Source organism: Antedon mediterranea, chromosome 10 (genome assembly GCF_964355755.1).
Source record: "Antedon mediterranea chromosome 10, ecAntMedi1.1, whole genome shotgun sequence".
In the NCBI taxonomy this organism is placed as follows: Eukaryota; Metazoa; Echinodermata; class Crinoidea; order Comatulida; family Antedonidae; genus Antedon; species Antedon mediterranea.
This window is the reverse complement of record NC_092679.1, coordinates 11,200,885-11,223,588: the sequence shown is the minus strand read 5'-3', so window position 1 is coordinate 11,223,588 and position 22,704 is coordinate 11,200,885. Positions and strand designations below refer to the sequence as shown.

The 22,704-nt window shown below is 33.5% G+C and overlaps 2 pseudogenes; both read right to left on the bottom strand.

The window, feature by feature from the left end:
* Positions 1-1,060: 1,060 nt before the first annotated feature.
* Positions 1,061-13,992, bottom strand: LOC140061218 (uncharacterized; annotated as a pseudogene).
* Positions 13,993-16,942: 2,950 nt separating this feature from the next.
* On the bottom strand, positions 16,943-22,213 carry LOC140061217 (uncharacterized; annotated as a pseudogene).
* Between the last annotated feature and the right edge of the window lie 491 nt (positions 22,214-22,704).

The following is a 22,704-nucleotide window of genomic DNA, read 5'->3' as shown; positions in this document are numbered from 1 at the left end:
TCCACCAGCTCATGCATCTCAATGTCAAGCCAGGGGCCATCCTATTTTTTAGAAAGTTGCACCTTTGAAAGACTTCCATCTCCTTCGCATTTTGTTTTGTCAAATGCATCTAAAAAACTATTGGTTAAGAACAACCGTTTGACGCACCAATGACGCTTTAGTGACGATAGACATCTTGAAAAATTTACCACAAGATGGAACTTACCACATCGTTTCACGAGGAGTTATTTAGCCGTATACGCATGCGCAACCAAGCGTCATAGATAAAAATAAAACCACACATTTAATTTTGCGGTAATTCTAAAAACAAGCGTTGAAGTTTCAACATAAAATAGATAGAGGGCGTAGTTGACTCGGCTATTTTCGTTAAAAAGATACGGCGCTTTTCTCTATGTTCGCTCAATACAATCAATTGGCAATGCAAAGTAGGCGCAACGTTGTTCGTAGGTAAATAAAACATTGGAGTTAAAAACGGAAATTGTTATATTAATGTGTTATGCTTTGTTTGTGGATATTTAAACGATGAATGTGTATATTTTCTTAGTAACAATAGTATAGGCCTACTGGGTATTGGGCCTACTAATAGGTCTAGTACTAACTACTAGTAGGCCTACCTAGGCTTAGGCCTGGCGCATACAGCCTCTTTAACTTTAGCTCTAAAACTAGCCTATATCGAAATTCATTTAAAAAAAATTCCAAAAAAAAAAAACTTTTTAAAAAACTCCGCCCCTCGATTTTGGCGATTTAGGGGCGGGCGCGTAGGGCAAACAAATTATTTTTTTTTCCTATCCTAATAGGAGGCTAGTAGGCTAGGTGGGTCTAAAGCCCTGCTGATGCTACATGGCAACGCTTACCTTCATTTACTTCAACTGGCCTAGGATTAGGACGATTGTTGTCAAGTACAAATGCAGGATTGTGTAGATCTCTTGTATCCTGTCAACGTCATGTCATTTTTCCCCTTCCCGTCAGGTTGTTTTTGTCCCTTGCCTTTGTGTACTCACGATGTACACACTTCAGTTTGTTTGTCACCTGTGTGACGACAACAGCAACACCAAACCAGTCAGTAATTCTTTCGGCGATGTTTGTGTAAATGTTGCCGTTCCGTTGTGTTCCATCCAACTGCCTCTGTACATGATCCATCTCCCCATAATTCTAGTAGATACGCTACCGAGTTGCCGTTGCCATGACGACGAATATCTGGTAGAACCATTAATAAACATGATTAATGACCAAACAAAGCGATGGTACTGTACAATGTTAGGGTGTGTTCAAGCACAACAATTATCCATGCTAGTACCGGTTAATTCCCCGGTAGTTAAATACAGTGTGTGCGCGAATGGGTGTGTTAATGAGAAAAACATCCCGTGACGATTGTGACGATCAAATTGGTGGATAGTTTACCGTGTATCGCTGGCCTTCGCGACATCAATCATGTCACAGCAGCAGACCTGATGGCGGGCAAGATGATTGCCCATTTCCATTTGCTTATTTTGCGAACGGTCTATAATTTTCTCTGTAATCGTACAAGATTCTTAAGAAACCCTTAAGAAAGAAACCCGAGTATAATGACTTAACTTAAAGAAATAATGTCCAATATATTCACAATATAAATATTTTCTATACAGTTAAGGAAATGCATAAAAGATCCTGACAAAATCAATAAGGTTATATGCATGATAATGCATATAACCTAACAAGTATATCAACCAGCAGAAAAAATCAGAATGTTTACATACTGTAATGTTATATCAATTTTTCAAACAATTGTTTATCATTTTTCAAACCTTTTAAAATTGTTAACATTGAAACTTGCCCTCCACCAATCGTTTGGCTGCCTTATCCCGCATCATCTTTTCATTCATTACCTTTGTTTTTATTACTATCCAATTTTGGATTGGGAATCCAGGATTCAATGTCAAAAACTTTGCTACCTCTTTCTTGCCTGCAAAATTAGAAAAACAAAAATGCAATCATTTTATCATCTCTTTCGGTTGAATATGCCATTTTGATAATAATAATAATAATAGTTATCCACTTGGAGTCAAAAAAGAAAAAATAGTTACCTGAAAAAATGTAATTTATTTTAGTTCATTTTTTTTCTATGGAAGTGATTAAATTTATTATTATTATTTATTATTTTTTATTTATTCTTTCTTTTGACTGGATTGCATTTTCAGTAACGCAGTACTGCTTTCCAAAAGTAAACAAAAATTAACATAAATACACAGTAGGCCTAATTTAAAAGATATATACAGAACAGTTAAAAACAAATAAAATATAAAAAATAAAATATATAAAAAAAAAAATGTAGGATCACTTGGATGACATAAAAGTTGCTATATTTTTTAGTTTATAAATATGTTTCCCAGTTACTTTTGTTCTAGTTTCAGTTGGTGAAGGTTCTTTTACCTTGAGCATTTTTCCAATTTGGTGTAATTAATGTTTTACAAATTTGGCTATGGGTGCATTTGGGGTGGAGGGAGTCATTAAACTTAAACATTGAGGATAAATATGATGGTGAATGGCCATTAATGCATTTGAAAGTTGTAAGTAGTAGATGTTCCCTCCATCTTTCATTTAGTGTAACCCAATTAAGTGTTTTAAAAATATCGTTTATCGGTGTATATATATCTGCGGATAACAGAACTCCACCTAATTGAATAATATTTGAAGTGTATTTAAAGCCCCATTCCCTACGTTTTTTAGATCTATTTTAAGATCACAAACTATATTTAATGTAAAAATAATACTATATGGTCCTATTGCGATAACTTTTTTCGTCTTTAAACGGTTAAAAATGTGAAAAATAAATCGATTCTAATAATTATAGAGGCCCGCTATAAATCCCAAAATGCATTGCGCGCGGATTGATATTTTTGTTTTTCACCTGTAATTCGCCCACTTTTCGATCGATCGTGAAGCCAAAACAAATGGAAGACTCCTAACTTTTCAGCGAAAATAACAGGTTTTCCCCAATTTGTATCAACGGAGTCTGGCAAAAATAGAAAGACAATTAATGCAGCAACTATACAACGTCAGGCCAGGTATATAGCTAGCGTACGATGTTCGTACGTTATCGATGTTTACCAGCTAGGCCTACAAAACTAAGCCTAGCTAGGCTAGGCCTAAGACCGTCCACGAGAGGTCGATCGCCGCGAGCTACTTAGGTAGTGCATTGTTTCTCACTTTTTATCATAATTTACCATAAAACGTACATTTAAGACAAGGAATGACATGGTTTAATGTTTTTAAAGTGATATATATGTATTATTTTCCAAAAAACGTCCAAAATTGCAGGGAAGGGGTCTTTAAAGTTTCTTTTGTACAATTAGTCCATACAGCACTACAATAGTCAAACAATGGCATTACAAGAGAATTTGCCAGCATAATAGCCGTATTACCCCTATTCGTTTAGAAACCTTTGATGATACACTATTTATTTGATCCTTCCATGTCAATTTAGGATCAAATATAACACCTAAGTACTTAAATGATTCCACTCTTTCAATGTTAGTTCCATTATCATCAAGTGAAATATTTTGGAAGTTATTTAGTAAGTGACTAGTACCAAATACCATAAGTTTAGTTTTTTTAACATTCAAAGTCAATCTGTTGTTATCTAACCATTTTGATATTTTACAAAAATTTGAGTTTAGATTGTTTTGCAGAGTTATAGGATTTTATTTGAGGAGCTACATAATAGAGTGGTATCATCAGCGTACATAACACATTTACAATCAACAGCATCAGGAAGAGAATTTACATATATAATAAATAACAAAGGACCTAAAATAGAGCCCTGTGGAATTCCAATGTCAATTTCTCAGTTAAATCAGAAATTGAACTATTTACATTTACAACTTGTGATCTATAACTTAGATATGGAGTAAACCAATTTAGGGCATCATTACATATACCAAGTTTCAAAATTAGCTAACAGATACCAAATTATATTTGCAAATAATTTGATAATTGTAAATTGTTTATCAGTGATTATTTGTTGCTCTATTTTATGATTGTGTTCTTACCTGGTAACTTTTTTTTTTCTTCACCTGTTAAGAACTTCTTGAAGTAGGATAGAACTTTGCCTTATGAGACACTGCTCCAGTGCGTGTAAGTTCGCTCTAGGTATTAAAATATATAATATTATCACAAAGCACTTTTTTAAAAGAAAATCAGAGGACACTTATTTATTATATAGAGCGGGTTACAGTAACACACTTAAGGGTCAAGAAGCCAAGCATGTCACTTGTAGATTTTGCATTTTATACAATTCTACTGCTTCCAGTATTAACCATTTGCCACTTGGCTATTCACCATCTGGCCTTTTGTTACCTGTTCTGTTGCTATTTGTCGTGATTGCCAATTGTCTCTTTGCGACCTGTCGCCGTTTGCCGCCCAATCCTTTACCATAGGACAATTGCCAACCGGGAAATTTACCATCGCACAGAATAAATATTGGTTTATATATAATAAAGGGAAAATATTGCATATCCATTTCTAGTTAAAAAGTATGTCAAATATAAGTGTAATTTTGATTTTTCATTACTCACCATCATTGTTATGTCTTTTATGTAAAGTTATCTTTTTAACTAAAAAAATGAAAAAATAATAAATTGCTGCATTCCCTGTGCATTGAAGGTAAAATATTCAACTAAAATGCGATTTTAAGTTACTTTTCACATAATACAATTGAAACATGCACCTATACTGACTAAATTGACCGTGAGTGATTCCAGGTATAAAAATGTAAATAATTCATTGTAAATCACGGTGCGTGCTTAGTTCGAAATGTATATTGAGAGATGATTTAATAAGACAGTGACATGTAAATGTGAGTAAATGTTTTTAGTTATTAAATATTAATATTATTTTATCGGATACTTGCAACCGACAACCGGCCCACATTTTATAACTTAGTACTGTACTTGCCCAAAAATAATGTTCAACAATATTCCAATAAAATGCTTAAATACAGAAGTAGAGGCCTACAGGTACATATGACAACCTCAGACTTCCATCCTATATTAGACTGGGTTCCAGCCCGTAGATAGTAAAGATAAATATTTTGCCACATATGGCGTTTCATATGTATAATATAATACTCAGATTTACAGATTGGGGAAATATATAAATGTCACATGTTTTGACACCAAGAATTTATGGTGCATACGATTATCCGGTTGACTAAGTTTCAACTCACTCTAAAATATTTTAATATGCATTTTTGGAAATTTCAAAAATAAGATTCAACAACTAAGATGATGCGCATGCGCTATGTCACATTTAGACGATGTGAAGACACACATCTTTACTCAGGGTACACGAACTCCACTTGTATCTTCGCAAAATGATGATGTGATGATTAGAGCAGGGAGTTGTAAAAGTTTCTGAAGGCTAGAAATGAATTTTATATGCCTAGTTGTTGATGGGATTTTTTCCAAGAAAACTTGTCTGGTCTTAATATGATAGGTATGCTAGCTTCTCCGTAAATCAAACATTGAATGATCTTTTATGCAGAGATATGTGGTAGCTATCTGCCGGTGGTATTCATTCGGCATTTAGCTCATATGTACAAAGCCTAGGCTATGCCTAGACTTGATAATGTAATTAACAAAACTCGGCAATACTATAATACAATACAGTTTTGATGGTACATACTCATTTTTTTAAACCTAAATGATGTCCTTTTGATCATTGGTTGATTCAAAATCCATATTTACATACCACCCGCCCATATGAGTAAACACGGTATGATAACCTACGTTATTCTTATCGGATGTTTGCGGTCTGTAAATCGATATTTTCACATATTTCCCTAGTCCATAAATCTTAGTATTATATTATACATATGAAACGCCATTGTGCCAAAATATTTATTTTTACTATTTACGGGCTGGAACCCAGTCTAAACATATACGCACTGCTCTTTAACCAATTGAATGCTCTTTGGCGTGTGAAGAACGAACCTTTTTAAATATAAACTTACCTGTGTAATCGTGATCCTGGTCATCTACAGTAGTAAACAAAAACCATTTATAACATTGATAATTTTTACATTTTCGTTCTTGATACATTGTACATGTGTGTTTTTTTACAGAAATCTAATTTGTGTATGATAATTCGTGCCATTTTCTTATGACACAGGGACAGCTTGAAATAGAAAATGGGACAAGGAGTAATTAATTTTAACACTAAACAAGAAATATTTCTTACAAAAAACGTTGTTCGCTTGTGGACATAACAATTTTAAAGATATATTGTCCCCCTAAAAATATTTTTTATTTCAAATTTGTTTTTGTAATTTAAAGCAAAAAATACAAGAAGAATTCATGGTTTGATATGTTATAATTGTGCAATTGAAAAATAAAAAATACTGAATCTGTAAAAGATGATGTGCTCATTAAATTTAAATAAAAATGATGTCTAAATAATATTACTTTATTATATACTAAACAGACTCAATTTCTGTCACTTTAGTATATTTTATTGCTAAGGTCAAGTCTAGGGGTCACTTCATCAAGCCTAGATGCTTCAAGTGTCAACAAATTGTATCCTATTATAACAAAAAACTTTACTATTACTGTATATGGACTGTTTTGATAATAATTCAATGATTATCTGACAGCGAATTACAGTATTATATATATCGGTCTAGATTGACAGTCAAATGGGACTCATTGTAAATACCAGAAATGATGTTTTGATTATTTGACAGTGAATTATTATAATACTGGCCTATTCATTATTAAGTCATTATTTATTGAACAAGATTTTACAGATTACTGTCTACATGCATCTAGGGTATTATCAGCAATTTTTTTCATAGACTCTCTTCTCCCAGACGTGCTTTGAGGTTTGTAATTTTAGCATGACCCATCCTAGTTTACAAAGTACCAAAAACTTTGGCCTCTAGAACTATAACTGCTGCTTGCTATAGCTTTTGAATGAGTAGTCCTCTTGGGACGTACCTGGCTAAAGCAGCAGTGTGAAAAGATTGCAACTTCATAGAAAGAGTCAATCTTAATTTCTCATCTTAGCCCCAGCTGGTATAGATTTTTGTTACTAATGTTTTATAAGCTTACCGGTGATGTCACTGTTTTCTTCATTTTCTTCTGCTTCTTCAAAAGTTTCATCTGCTGATAAAAAATAAATGAAGTATTAAGTATATTTGCTTTGATTGCATGTCCTTTTTAAGAACTTAAGATCTACCATAATAACATATTTTTGTGACTATTGTTATGAATATGACAAATATTTTAAAATTACAAAATTAAAATGTTTAGAACCAATACATATATATTAAAGCTTACCTGTAAAATTATTCATTTCTAGGTTTTCTGGGTCATCTCCTATGGAAAAACACAATAAAAATAATTCATTGTTAAAATTGGTAATTGGTAATTAGCTGTATGGACTGTATAAAGGACAGAAATATTTTGGGATAATGCTGGATTTTGGCAAGACTCTGTTTTTTAGGGTGTTTATGCTTTGGGAGAGTGATGGTTGCATTGTACCAAGCAACAATGCCTAATTTTTAAATAAAAATCAAATGAAAATACAATGAGGAATTATGCATGTATGGAAGGAGAAGACAGAAAGATTAATAAAATGGAATTTAAAAACAATTAAAAATTTAATTTACCGTTATCAAGCTTCTGCAACCCTCTTCCAACAACAGTAATTTCCCTTACAGCAAGAGGGTCTTGATATATGTGAACGTTTGTGTCTTCGCTGTGTCCTAAGTGTTTATAGATGAATTGCCTTTGTGTTGCAGGAATGTCCATCAGTGCGAACTCGGTTGATACCCTGTGGCGGTTTTTTGTTGCTGTTATTAGGTGTCTTTTTTCTAGCTGCACATTTTCACATACTGTATGTACAGCATGCCAACCAGAAACATGCTCTTCTGAACCCTTTGTACTAGGGAACATGTATCTATTTGTACTGGAAATGCCACATGATTCCCGCACATCCTCCGCTGCCAGGACACGTATCGCAACATGGGTGTGTTTTGGAAACAATGTCGGCACTAAATGTTTGCCCTTCCCAGATTGATACCCAACCTTCAGTTGTTTCGAAAGGGCTTGGTCAATAGGATCCAGCTTCTTCAATTGTCGCTCATCTAGCCATACACCTGCATCTGCCTCTCTCCAGTCCTTTATAAATAGTCTACTGGGCTCTCCTCCTCTTCTTGCATTGTATAGTGTAAGTCTGCACACGACAAGGTCCCGCAATTCAATATAAAGATGTGGCGTGTTTGAAACGTTTTCACCCAGGTTGATATGTCCTTTGATATTGGCTGTTCTTGTGGCCTTCGGAGTCTCTCCTGCCTGCTTTTATTTTGGGCATATACTGCATCACCAAAAAAAGAATGCTTGTGCATATCTAGCACAACGAGAAAGTTGCTGATCTCCTGTGAATTGTGATCATTATCAGCTATTAAAAACAATCCACTTAATATTTTCGAAACTGATTTGAGTAAATACAGCAAACTTATTTTAAGTCCTGCTTTCAATCCAGAATTTGCATTTGTGTAAGTGTTGATGGCTTCCAGGAGATGTGTAAAATTTGACCTTGTGAAAATGTCAATGATGTTACCTTGCTTTGCTGGAAGAGGTCCAAGTACATCTTCAGTTTCCAGCAAGTGTTGGTAGATTGCAGCCAACCTTCGCATGTTAGTCATGACTTGCCTCCGCACCTCCACCGCCTTGTCCGCTCGACTCTTAACCCTTTGCCACATTGCATGGCCTACTTTAATTAGAAGCTTGTCATTTAGACAGCTATCTCGTATTGTACCACATCTAAAACGTGATAAAACTTCAGATACGAACCGTGTGTCCAACTCATCCACATACGTCAGTGTGCTAATTGGTGTTGTGATCACTGTAATTGCCGCATCTGATTTCATGTTGTGATTTTGTTCATGTCGTCTTTGATATTTCATATCTATGAACATTCCGCAAACATTGCAGACAACAATCTTGCCTGGGCATGTTCTTTTTCTTTCTCGTTGCACAGATGGATTTTTGGGATTTTCCTTTATTGCCTTCTTATTAAACTCCATTATACCTTCAATTCTGAATATTTCAAATGTAGCATCACGCTCTTTTTTTGGTAGGTTCATTGCGTCCTTTACTCGCCCAATGATTTTATGTTTATTTTCAATATGATTTCTTAGTTTTGAAAAGGAGGCTTTGCAGAAAATGCAATAGCGATATGGCTTTTTATATGACTTTTTCGTATTTGAAAAATATATTTAAAAGTATAACAAGACACAGGAATGACAAATACACTTTATTTTTGGGTAAATTAAATTAGTTGTGGTCATAAGTGGTGGATTCAATAGAAAATGAAATTGTGTATTTCCATTTTGTGTGCACGTTGTGCCACTGTAATTTCCTATCTCAAACCTACATGCAAGAAAGCGGTGAGAACAAATGGTCTTAGTATAGAATTTTACGATAAGGCGTTTAATAAAAACCTATGGTAGTTTAATACATTCATGATTTATAAGACAGGTCTTTTTTTACAATTTGAATACGTTGATGTTTCTTGAATTTACTCCTTGGTAATTAAATCAACAAAATGTACTGTAAGTATTTATTAAAGTCTATGATTTACTGACTCGAAAGCTAAGCTTGGTTTGTTACTTTTTTCTGCCTCATTAAGCTCGGTAATTGTACAACCCGATTCTCTAGTAGTATAGTAAACCACCCACAGTAAAAATAAAATGCAAATACACAAAGTTCCTTTATAGAACTGTTTAAAGCTGACATTCAATGAAAATAAATCTAATATGAATAGTTATTATGTTGAACATATTGACAATCATTATGCTTCATCTAGGCCTAGCCAGACAAAAAATTTTACAATCAGCCGTGCTTCGATGTTTTCCCATTGTGCTATAATATACAAATTACTTTCCAATATAAGATGAAACGTTCATTTATAGAAGTATTTTAACACAACCTGTACAGTTGAGTTTTGTTGTTAATGTTATAGACTTACCCAAGGCTCTCTCATTTTCTTCCACTTCCTCTTGTTCTCTATCTTTATCTGTTGATAAACAACAACAATAAAATTTTAATAAATTAATTATAACAACTAATTAATTTCAAGCATTATTATTTGCCAAATACTGAAATTATAGACTGCCTGAACACAAATAAATAAGTGCCGCAATCGAATGAATAAGTGGGAGACAAAAACCTCAGAGAAAAAGTTACATTTACAGTACTATCACTTTCCAATGTAAGAATGTTCTATTATAGAAGTATTTTAACAAAACCTGTACAGTTGAGTTTTGTTGTTAATGTTATAGACTTACCCAAGGGTCTCTCATTTTCTTCCACTTCCTCTTGTTCTCTATCTTTATCTGTTGATGAACAACAACAATAAAATGTTAATAAATTAATTATAACATCTAATTAATTTCAAACATTATTATTTGCCAAATACTGAAATTATAGACTGCCTGAACGAAAATAAATAAGTGCCGCAATCGAATGAATAAATGGGAGACAAAAACCTCAGAGAAAAAGTTACATCTACAGTACTATCACTTTCCAATGTAAGAATGTTCCATTATAGAAGTATTTTAACACAACCTGTACAGTTGAGTTTTGTTGTTAATGTTATAGACTTACCCAAGGCTCTCTCATTTTCTTCCACTTCCTCTTGTTCTCTATCTTTATCTGTTGATAAACAACAACAATAAAATTTTAATAAATTAATTATAACAACTAATTAATTCCAAGCATTATTATTTGCCAAATACTGAAATTATAGACTGCCTGAACACAAATAAATAAGTGCCACAATCGAATGAATAAGTGGGAGACAAAAACCTCAGAGAAAAAGTTACATCTACAGTACTATCACTTTCCAATGTAAGAATGCTCCATTATAGAAGTATTTTAACACAACCTGTACAGTTGAGTTTTGTTGTTAATGTTATAGACTTACCCCAGGCGCTCTCATTTTCTTCCATTTCCTCTTGTTCTCTATCTTCATCTGTTGATGAACAACAACAATAAAATGTTAATAAATTATTTAAAACAACTAATTAATTTCAAACATTATTATTTGCCAAATACTGAAATTATAGACTGCCTGAACCCAAATAAATAAGTGCCGCAATCGAATGAATAAGTGCCAGACAAAAACCTCAGAGAAAAAGTTACATTTACAGTACTATCACTTTCCAATGTAAGAATGTTCCTTTTATAGAAGTATTTTAACACAACCTGTACAGTTGAGTTTTGTTGTTAATGTTATAGACTTACCCCAGGCTCTCTCATTTTCTTCCACTTCCTCTTGTTCTCTATCTTTATCTGTTGATGAACAACAACAATAAAATGTTAATAAATTAATTATAACAACTAATTAATTTCAAACATTATTATTTGCCAAATACTGAAATTATAGACTGCCTGAACACAAATAAATAAGTGCCGCAATCGAATGAATAAATGGGAGACAAAAACCTTAGAGAAAAAGTTACATTTACAGTACTATCACTTTCCAATGTAAGAATGTTCCATTATAGAAGTATTTTAACACAACCTGTACAGTTGAGTTTTGTTGTTAATGTTATAGACTTACCCCAGGCGCTCTCATTTTCTTCCACTTCCTCTTGTTCTCTATCTTCATCTGTTGATCAAGAACAACAATAAAATGTTAATAAATTAATTATAACAACTAATTAATTTCAAACATTATTATTTGCCAAATACTGAAATTATAGACTGCCTGAACACAAATAAATAAGTGCCGCAATCGAATGAATAAATGGGAGACAAAAACCTCAGAGAAAAAGTTACATCTACAGTACTATCGCTTTCCAATGTAAGAATGTTCCATTATAGAAGTATTTTAACACAACCTGTACAGTTGAGTTTTGTTGGTAATGTTATAGACTTACCCCAGGCGCTCTCATTTTCTTCCATTTCCTCTTGTTCTCTATCTTCATCTGTTGATGAACAACAACAATAAAATGTTAATAAATTATTTAAAACAACTAATTAATTTCAAACATTATTATTTGCCAAATACTGAAATTATAGACTGCCTGAACCCAAATAAATAAGTGCCGCAATCGAATGAATAAGTGCCAGACAAAAACCTCAGAGAAAAAGTTACATTTACAGTACTATCACTTTCCAATGTAAGAATGTTCCTTTTATAGAAGTATTTTAACACAACCTGTACAGTTGAGTTTTGTTGTTAATGTTATAGACTTACCCCAGGCGCTCTCATTTTCTTCCATTTCCTCTTGTTCTCTATCTTCATCTGTTGATGAACAACAACAATAAAATGTTAATAAATTAATTATAATAACTAATTAATTTCAAACATGCCAAATACTGAAATTATTGACTGCCTGAACCCAAATAAATAAGTGCTGCAATCGAATGAATAAATGGGAGACAAAAACCTTAGAGAAAAAGTTACATTTACAGTACTATCACTTTCCAATGTAAGAATGTTCCATTATACAAGTATTTTCACAAAACCTGTACAGTTGAGTTTTGTTCTTAATGTTATAGAAGACTTACCCCAGGCTCTCTCATTTTCTTCCATTTCCTCTTGTTCTCTATCTTCATCTGTTAATGAACAACAACAATAAAATGTTAATAAATTAATTATAACAACTAATTAATTTCAAACATTATTATTTGCCAAATACTGAAATTATAGACTGCCTGAACACAAATAAATAAGTGCCGCAATCGAATGAATAAATGGGAGACAAAAACCTCAGAGAAAAAGTTACATTTACAGTACTATCACTTTCCAATGTAAGAATGTTCCATTATAGAAGTATTTTAACACAACCTGTACAGTTGAGTTTTGTTGTTAATGTTATAGACTTACCCAAGGCTCTCTCATTTTCTTCCATTTCCTCTTGTTCTCTATCTATAACAGTCAGCAATTTTTCAATAAGCATTTTAGCACCCTTGCGTACTTTTCCGCATTGCTTGTATTTTGTAATCTGTGAATAAAAGTTGAGATAAAAGTAAACATTTAGGCCTACTTATTTATTTTAAATTGTTCCACTAATAAGGATTTGCTAATAAAGATAAACAGCTATGGCAGTAATTAAATTACCTTCAAAGTAGTATAATTTCATCCTTTTGAAACAGAAAAAATAACATAAAATGTGTCTACTCATAGAAAGCATTGCTACTTTGTTTTTATGAAACAATGAACAAATAGCTAATTGAAGTTAATGCAAATTATTTTACTCACTTTTTCAATAGTTCTTACAAAATTGCTGTTGATGCTTAGATTTTCTAGATTTAGTGATAGTATCATGTGCAATAGGGATGCACACTTCAAATTGTCCTATAATCAAAAGTAAAAACACTAGTACAATATGAGGGCCAAAATGAAATAATAATATGCTAAACAAATGGTAAATATATATATTTGTTTGCACTCTAGCGATCTAAATGTGTGCAGTTTCATGTTTAATGTAAGTAGCATTTCCTAAATCAGAACTAAATGTCACCTAAGTTTCATCTTAGAAAAAAATTGAAACTCAGTATTATCAATTATGACTATATTTTCTGTAATCTAAATGGTCACAATAACTATAAATGTTAAATGTCTGGTTATGTATGCGAATTTCATGTTGTCTTTCTGTGGTCTTTCACACAGGGCCTCCAAAAAACTGCCTATCTGAGTGTGTAGACAAACTGTGCCCTTGCCTAGAGTTCAGTTGCAAAACCCTTGATATGGATATTTCAGGATATTTTAATGGCTTAACCGATTTTGAATATTAACTGCACAATTTACCACCGGCTGTCAGCATATTTTTTTTTGTGGATATATTTCTCAACATGCTCAGAATAAATTTCTGACTGTTTGGATTGCTTGTGTACATCTTAAGAAGGTACGAAAGGCCACTACACATTGTGTTCGTGGAAATTGCATTTTGCTGGAGATTCCAGCAGTATTGCTGTTTGGTAGGCCGATATAGAGTGTCATTTCAAGCCATTTGCGTGTTTCAAAAAATTACTGCGCAAAAAAATATTTTTTTAAAAATACGATTTATTTTTACAAATCGCATTCTACTCACCATCTTTAGTACATTCACCAAATTTGAGTCAGTTCCGATATAAAATAACGCTATACGAGCAGGTTCAAAATGAGCAAATTAATTGCAACAAAGTGTTGAAAATGGTGAAAAATAAGGCATTTTTAAAATGAAAATAATTCTTCAGAATGCACGATGACCCCCAATTTTCTTAACTTATTCTGGAAGCCATTGAGTTGTAGATATGAATACATGTACACATTGTACGTACAAAATGTTGTCACATCATCAAATGGCCACTTGAATTTAAAATTAAGCTTTTTTTCTTTTTCGTCATATTTTATCACATTCAATAGAACGCATCTCTGTTATTTTGTACCCGATTTTCGCTAAAATGTTAGTATGTGATTGCTCAATTAATTAACTTTCTCATGACTTGCCACTATTTTTATTTTGATGACATCATCACGCGTAAAAACTTGAATAACGTAGGTCGTGTAATTTCACCTTCGCCATAAATTTGAAAATCATACAGCTCTTCGGAATTGAAGGTTACCTTGATGATTATAATTTATTATGAAAGCTGATGAAATGTAGATATGAATTCATATAAAAATCAAGCCTATCGGATGTTGTGAAGTTAACATATGGCCAGTTGAAGTTAAAAAGTAGTTTTTTCATCTTTTTCGTCACAGTTATACAAATTTCAAAGAGCGCGCACAGCGCTTCTACGTGCCAAATTCTCTTCCAATTCTTATATTTATTTGCTCAATTCATTATCTTTCGAAATTGTCATCTTCGAGTTTATTTTGATAATTCCATCATACCAAAAAATTAGAACATGATGTGTGTCCCGTAATTTCACCTATGCTACACTGTATATAGATATACATATATACTGTACATATTATATGGCATATAATAGGCACAACTCAGCACTATAAGCGTATAATAGGATGGCATACATCAACATTTTCCGATAAAAAAAAAATTAATTTCAGTAAAATGATAAAAATGATCACCTATAATTCGTCAAAGTGACGAATTAAATTCTAGTTCTTCTTTCTTTCTGTCATTTTTGTGCAAAGCGTATCTCTAAAACGTGTAAAGTTAACATTATGATTTTATAACTTTGTCAACATATGGGCAATCATGTGAAGTTGTGCTTTCCTATTTTTGAATGACGTCAGAGTTGCGCAACATGACTTACGCGCGTTTTATGAATTTTGCGTATTTAACATAGATCGAAAAGCATATAACAATTTAAATTGAAACTTAGCAAAAGTCTAATTTATATCGTGCGCTAACTTTTTGTGCACTAAAAATGGCATGTTTAACACGAAGTATGGGAAAAATCAATTTCTAATCAACTTTCTACGCGTTTCATGTCATTTTGAGCATGTCAAAAATTCCCACACGTGCGCAAATTTTTACGCGCGCGGTCCACACGTAGGGTTAAAAACGTCATTTTTTCGAGTGATTTATGTTTTTCCAGCGTTTTCTAGTAATTTTACCAACTTTTAAACAATTTCGACTTCAAATTACGTCATATGAGGACATAGAATATGATAATTTGAGCGCTTTTTTGATGAAAAACTTCAAAAATTTGTCAAAATTTTGCCTTTTTTTAAACAATCGTAGTTTCTAAACTAAACGGTAAAAATTATTTTTATTACATATTCTGGAAGTTGATGTGTTTTAGATATCAGATCATGCATTAATATGGCTAACCGGACATTGTGACGTCATCGTATGGCCACGCGAATATGAAATTTAGGATTTTTGTATCTTTCGTCATAGCTCATCACATTTAATAGAGCGCATCTCCACTTATCCGTTTTCCATTTTCACCCTGATTTTGATATTGTCTAGGTCAATCAACTATCTTTAGCATGAGTTAAAAATATTTTAATTTTTATGACGTCATCGTGCATAAATGTACAATTTTGTTTGCTTTAGGACCTCATGATAATAAAAACTAGTTGTTAAGAACCTAATACAACGGTTAATAATTTCAAGCACACACAAATTATTCAATCAGAAATCAAGTTGTGAGCAGATATTGTGACAATTAATTATACATTTCGTTTACATTTGACTGTAGGATTATGGTAATTGGAAATAATAGAAAAGTGACATTTGTAATATTAAACATTGTAAATGATATTACGATTGCAAAACAGTGTTTAAAATTTCATAAGGAGGAGAGATAAGAGATAAATTTATTGAACAAACGCTTTTGTATCGGAGGATTAAGTGATTGCTTACTTGATCTCTGTATATTATTACTGTTGTGTTTACCAGCATAATCATAGCATTGACTTGCCAATAATTAATAATGACGTGGGTGCAGACAATACAGCTTGATTTTTCCCTCATTTTTTTGTGGTTAAAAGCACTTTCAAATAGTTATATAAGGGCCTGTTCAGACTTAGTTATTTACCCGCTAAGTTGGCTTTATGTACCAATTATTGCTACCATTGGTGAGTTAGTAGGTTAGTAATGTCCAAATTTTCCCAGGTAAATAACTAAGCTAAGTTGCACTTGTACTGTCGCATGCCACGCGTATCTCTTGTAATTTCAAACCATGACTACGGCCATGGTTGCAAAAAATTTATAAATCCAAAACCATTATCTTAAAACTATATTATACAGTATTATCAAAAACTAGTTTGAAAAAAAGTGTGATGTACTAAAATTATGGTAGTGATATCCCCAAATATAGTAATGGTATGGTATTATCATGTCCATATATTATGGTCACATCACATTTTGTTGTCACATAAAGTTTGATAGTGTAGACAGAGCTTTAGGGGATACATTGGCATGTTTTCCGCAGAAACCCAAACAAGTGTCCTTTAATAAGGGTGTCCCTGCAGATTGAACGTAAAGTGTATTTATTTAATGGCAAACTGTCCACATTCCCGTGAAATGAACGAAGAGCAAATAGGCTATCTCCCTTATATAGTGTTCCCTGAATAGAGTGACAAACGATGGAAAAGACGATGGGGTTAACTGTACTACTATCCTGGTGTTTGAGTGGATTGAACCAGTTACACTTCTGGCTCCTGCAACTTGTAGTGTCAATGCGTTATGTTGGAATTGATGAACTGTTGGGTTTTCATTTCTTCCTCCACATCCTCTCTGTTTGCTAAAGTATTCCTCGATAGGATCTTGGTTTAGTCCACACCATCAGTAGCAAGCAATTCCTTTGTAAGTTTCAAATAAGCATTTATTGTATTAATATTTGCTTTAATATAGTTTTTAACAATACAATTATTAGGAATTAAGATTGACATTTACTTTACAGGATTTGATGTGTCAGGCTAGAAGACAGGGGTCGCAAGCCCATTGGATTTATCCTTGGTTAACATTTACTTTTTAATATACTGAAAAATAAAGAACTTATTAGATTGTGCTTTTGCAACCTATCAAACAATCTATGGCTAGACATAAATGAAAAGAAAAAAAATAACCTGTTATTCTTAGTGTTTCACGACTCAGGCACATCCTGTTCTTTTCTGCTGCTGTTGTATTTGGTGTTTCCAAACACTGATTCTCCCATGTATTAAGAAAGCCGAGGAAACCATCTACAAGCCACTAAAAGACAGTAAAAAATGAATTCATGAGTAACCATTGAAAGATGGACTAGCCCATTCCATGAATAAAATATTCAATATGCCACCTGAATGCAAGGATGGATTGAAAAAATGCATGTCACATGATACCTTATCAACCAATCAAATGGCAAGGATACACTTAGGTGTATACCCCAAATTCACTGGGGTAAGTGTAAATCTTGGCTGAACTTTTCAGTTAAATCATGGTGGTATAAAAATATAACTCCATGGGTAAACAGATCTTCATGTTTGGTTGACTATGTGTTGACGATCCTTTTTCAATAGGTGTATTAGGATAATTTATCTGAAATTCTTTAATAACAATTTGAAAAACAAATCTGTACCTTTAATCTTGATTCATCCACACTTCTATATTCTAACAGATTCTCAACTATGATAACAACTTTTAAAAATGTATTTGCCTAGACAACAAGAAAGAAGTCAATTTAAAATTGCAGTGCATCTCAGATGGCTAAAAACTAAAAAAACAAACTAAAATTACCTGGACAGCTAGTTTAACTTTCATCCGTAAGCTTGGCGTAAGGTATAAATGCTTGTGGCGTATTTTGTGGAGTTTTCTTAGGCCACTACCACATCCAATATCTTCTTCTACCAAGGTGAGCAACTGATTCCACTTTAGATCTTTATGATTAAACTGCAAAAAAAAAGAGAAAAATAAATGAAGAGCTTCCCACTGTAGCATAAAGTGGGGGGAAAATTGTGTTTACACTAGTAAAAACTGGTATGAAAAAAAAAAATTAAAATGTATAACTCACATGCAAGTTTCTTGATTTTGAGTTAAATCCAGAGTTTTCGAGATTATTTCTTTTAGTCTTTAACAAGTGTGGAATGTCGCAAATGAAATAGATATTCCTTTTCGTATATGGACTATTGGTTGAAAAGACAACTTCTGAAGAAACAGATGTTCCATGCTGTCCTTAAAATTTTTGATTTGGACTTGCACCACAAACTCTGAATCCTGCATACTCTAGCCATGTCACAGCTTTCCATATGATCCAATATAAATTATAACTCTTGCAGCCGTGAGTGGGGAAATGTGCGAATGTGTCATGTAAAGGCATAAACATGCCCCGAACCATCAGAGACAACATGTGTGATGCTTCCTTTTGTTGTTTATTTTTGTCAGAGTCCAACTCCCTTGCAAAATTGTCCATGGCTTCGTTCATTGATCCCATACTGGAGAATCCAACAAGATTACCCGATTTGCTAGAATACACAAGACCTGCGTTTATTTTCATTTCATCAAAACTTAATGAAACAATTTTACTAAAATCAGGTAATGCATTAAAATGTACATCATGCTTTATCCGCAGGATAACATCAGGATTAAAACCAGACTTTGCATCAGTAAAATGTGTGTAGTTCCTTAGGGTCCAGTAGCCAGAGTTCCTAATAATACGGTAAGCTGCAGTAGACTTCATGTGCAACGCTAAGCAAAAACGAATTATTGCTGGGTACCAACGACGACCTGTTGCAGATGATTTATTGGCAGCCACTTGTTCATCCCATAGTAGTCTTTGTGTAGAACCTTCCTTAAATTGTTCTGACACAGTTTCTGTAGAGCTTCAGACATTGTTTCTTGCAGTGGACTAGAATCATCTTCAAATGACTTCCTTACTTTTTCTTTAAGGTCAGGAAAAACTTAGTCATTTGACACCAACATCAACTTTTTCCTTAACTGATCATTGTTTAACTGACCAGTTCGTGCATGAGAACTAATGTCTACTGCTTTTTGATCATTAATTCTTGACCTTTTAGACATTAAAGTTGTTCTATACATTGTGCATACTTCACAGCGATTTCCCTCAACAAATATACAGCAGTTCATGTGCCTTATTGTTCTTTCACCATTTGTGTCCTCTTCCATTGCAACTGTTGATCCAGAAATACTATTAAACACTGCTAGGTTTGATGGTGATTGCTTGCGACAAAGTTGCATGAACTCAGTGTTTCCACAGCAAATTGCTGATTTCCATATCCATGTCAATAAACATTCTGAATTATCTTCTGTCAGAATTTCAGGAAATTCTTTTTTAACCTTTTTCATAAAAAACGCGCGCGAATTGTCTAATTCAACATGTTCGTATGGCGTTATTTAAACTGGAAAAGGCCTAAATTGTTTTCAAAATTACTAGGAAAGGCTTAAAAATATAATTCAAGAGAAAAAAATATGTTTTTCATACTCCGTGTGAAAAACTTTCACGCGCGCAGGAATTTTTGACATGCTCAAAATGTCATGATCAGCGTCGAAAGTTGATTAGAAATTAATTTTGCGCATTTTGAAATTTTCAATGCTCGTGAAACATGCCATTTTTAATCCATAGAAAGTTTGACCTTGATATGACTTAGATTTTCACCAAGTTAAAAAAAAAAAATAAAGCTTGGTTTTTAATCTATGATCAATCATTTAAAATCATAAAATCGCACGTACGTCACGTTGCGCAACTCTGACGTCATTCAAAATAAAAGGCGCACAACTTTACGTAAATGGCCACATGTTGTCAAAGTTATGAAATGTTATGTTTACACATTTTAGAGAAACGAGATGCACAAAAAGCGTCGAAAGTTGATTAGAAATTAATTTTGCGCATTTTGAAATTTTCAATGCTCGTGAAACATGCCATTTTTAATCCATAGAAAGTTTGACCTTGATATGACTTAGATTTTCACCAAGTTAAAAAAAAAAAATAAAGCTTGGTTTTTAATCTATGATCAATCATTTAAAATCATAAAATCGCACGTACGTCACGTTGCGCAACTCTGACGTCATTCAAAATAAAAGGCGCACAACTTTACGTAAATGGCCACATGTTGTCAAAGTTATGAAATGTTATGTTTACACATTTTAGAGAAACGAGATGCACAAAAAAGCAAGAAAGAAAGAAGAACAATACAGAAAAAAAATATTGATCCAATACAATAACAAGGAGTTATCTACCAAGCGGATAACTAATTAACTAGCTAGTGGTAGTCTAGGCCTAGACTCTAGTAGGCCTAGCTAGTAGGCCCGGGCCTAGTAGCCTTACTAAGCCTATCCTACTCTGTCGTACTAAAACGTGTTCACCATTTTATTAATTATAATATAATTTAGCCTATAAATTATATTAATAACAATGTTGAATAGGTTCACGAATTATAATATCAAACAAGAAGGATACTCTAGGGCCTAGACCTAGCCCTAGCATTATCTTCCTAACCTGTTGATTACGTCACACTTGATGAACCAACAAGCGACTCGTCGAGAAAAAGCCCGATGTTGCAATGCATGTAGAGAAAATATACACGCGTGTACACGGTCGGGATTTTCACGGTTTGAAATTGAAATTATTAAATAATTATTACAAAAAAAAATCATTTTCCGAGCTTATCGTGTTATCGATATATAATATAAAAACCATAAAAACTTCTGGTTATTTTGGTAAATATTACTTGATTTTTTAATGGTTTCAATTCAATATGGTTTCGGATAAGTTAACCTCTGACCCCACAAGCCCTCTCTCTAGAAGCTAAAACAACTAAAATAGTGTTTAAAATACATGTTCGGGGCGACTTAAATGCTAAGGGGCCTTGTAACAAGCGTATAAACGACCGGCTGCACTGACAACGATGAAAGGCGAAGTCCTGCGTGGCAGAGCGGAAGGCGGATTTTTTAACTCATTTGAGCGAGCCAATCAGCGTCCGAGGAAGTCAGTCATATTTCATATAGCACACAGCATTTTAATCTCTATTAGCTAGTTGAATCTCCTTTTTTATACCTCCATGCTAAGATGGTACAGGCTTATAAAGGGTAATGGCATCTTGTGTATCCCAAATATCTCAAAGAACTTTTACCAAGATAATATAGTACAGTGATTAGGGTTATTGTACACATTGTTAGGGGCTGTGTCAAAATTGTATCTGTGTAACGCGGTGCACCGTGATTAACGTTAATCCTTGAAGTGGTCATCGGGACCAATTGACATTGTCACTAGCTTTAGCATCAGTTCAGGGTGCAGTACCTCCCACTTCAACGAGCGTCGTAGACGGGCTCTTTGGAATTGTTTATCGTATGCTCGCCATGTATTGTTCTGGGCGGTAATTGACAACTCCAAAATGCTGTTCGCATATTTTAAAACTTCCTTTGGGAAGAAAATGGCTGCATAGATGTGGAACTCCTGTTGCCATTCTAAAACCGTGAGCTGTTTCCGTTTTTGGTTGCTCTCGACTCGCAATTGGTTTCCTGCTGTAGTCACCGACACATGCGCGTTGGTTAGCGAACAGAGACCTTATTTCGATATATCGATCGTTCCAAATTTTTGTTTTGGTGGGAAGCAGAATGTCCGACCCCCAAGGTAATAGTGTTCATCATTGTCAATTGACACCCTGTTGACAGCTCACCTTCGAGAAGGTCACTGATTAAAGGGGTAATCTCTTCTTCATTCGCCGATGATCCATCTCCCTCTGGTAAATCAGTTGCAGGAGACGTGTCGGTCGGTTTCTTCATCTGTTTTGCTACGGCCTCTGCCAATAGGGTACAGCTCAATCTTCTCATTCGGAAAAGTAAAGAACGCAAAAAGAAATGGACAAGAAATGGACAGAGCCATGTGGGTCATTAAAACTGAATTGGACTGGGTCATTAGATAATGAGGAAACTGGACAATTGGCCAATGGGGCCCAAGAATCTAGGAGGTTGTTTTGAATACCGGCATACTAAAAACTGTCAATTTTAGGGGTTTATCACATGATCGATGTATTAAATGAATACAAATATTAAATAATAGATTAATTTTTTGTTAAAATTTGAGAAAGTCAACATTTTTTTATCCAATTTTCGAAACAAAATCCTTGTACTATAGTACGTCATGAATTTGTTTAAAAAAAATTTACCGTTTAAAACGACTACAATATATGTATGTTGTATTAATTGTTAGTTTTTTTAATATGACGAGACGTTTTTTTGTTGTGTTTTTAGCGTGTGAACAATTGTCAATCAATATTGTATATATTATTAGAATTGGTGGAAGGAATTAAAATGAATTGTAG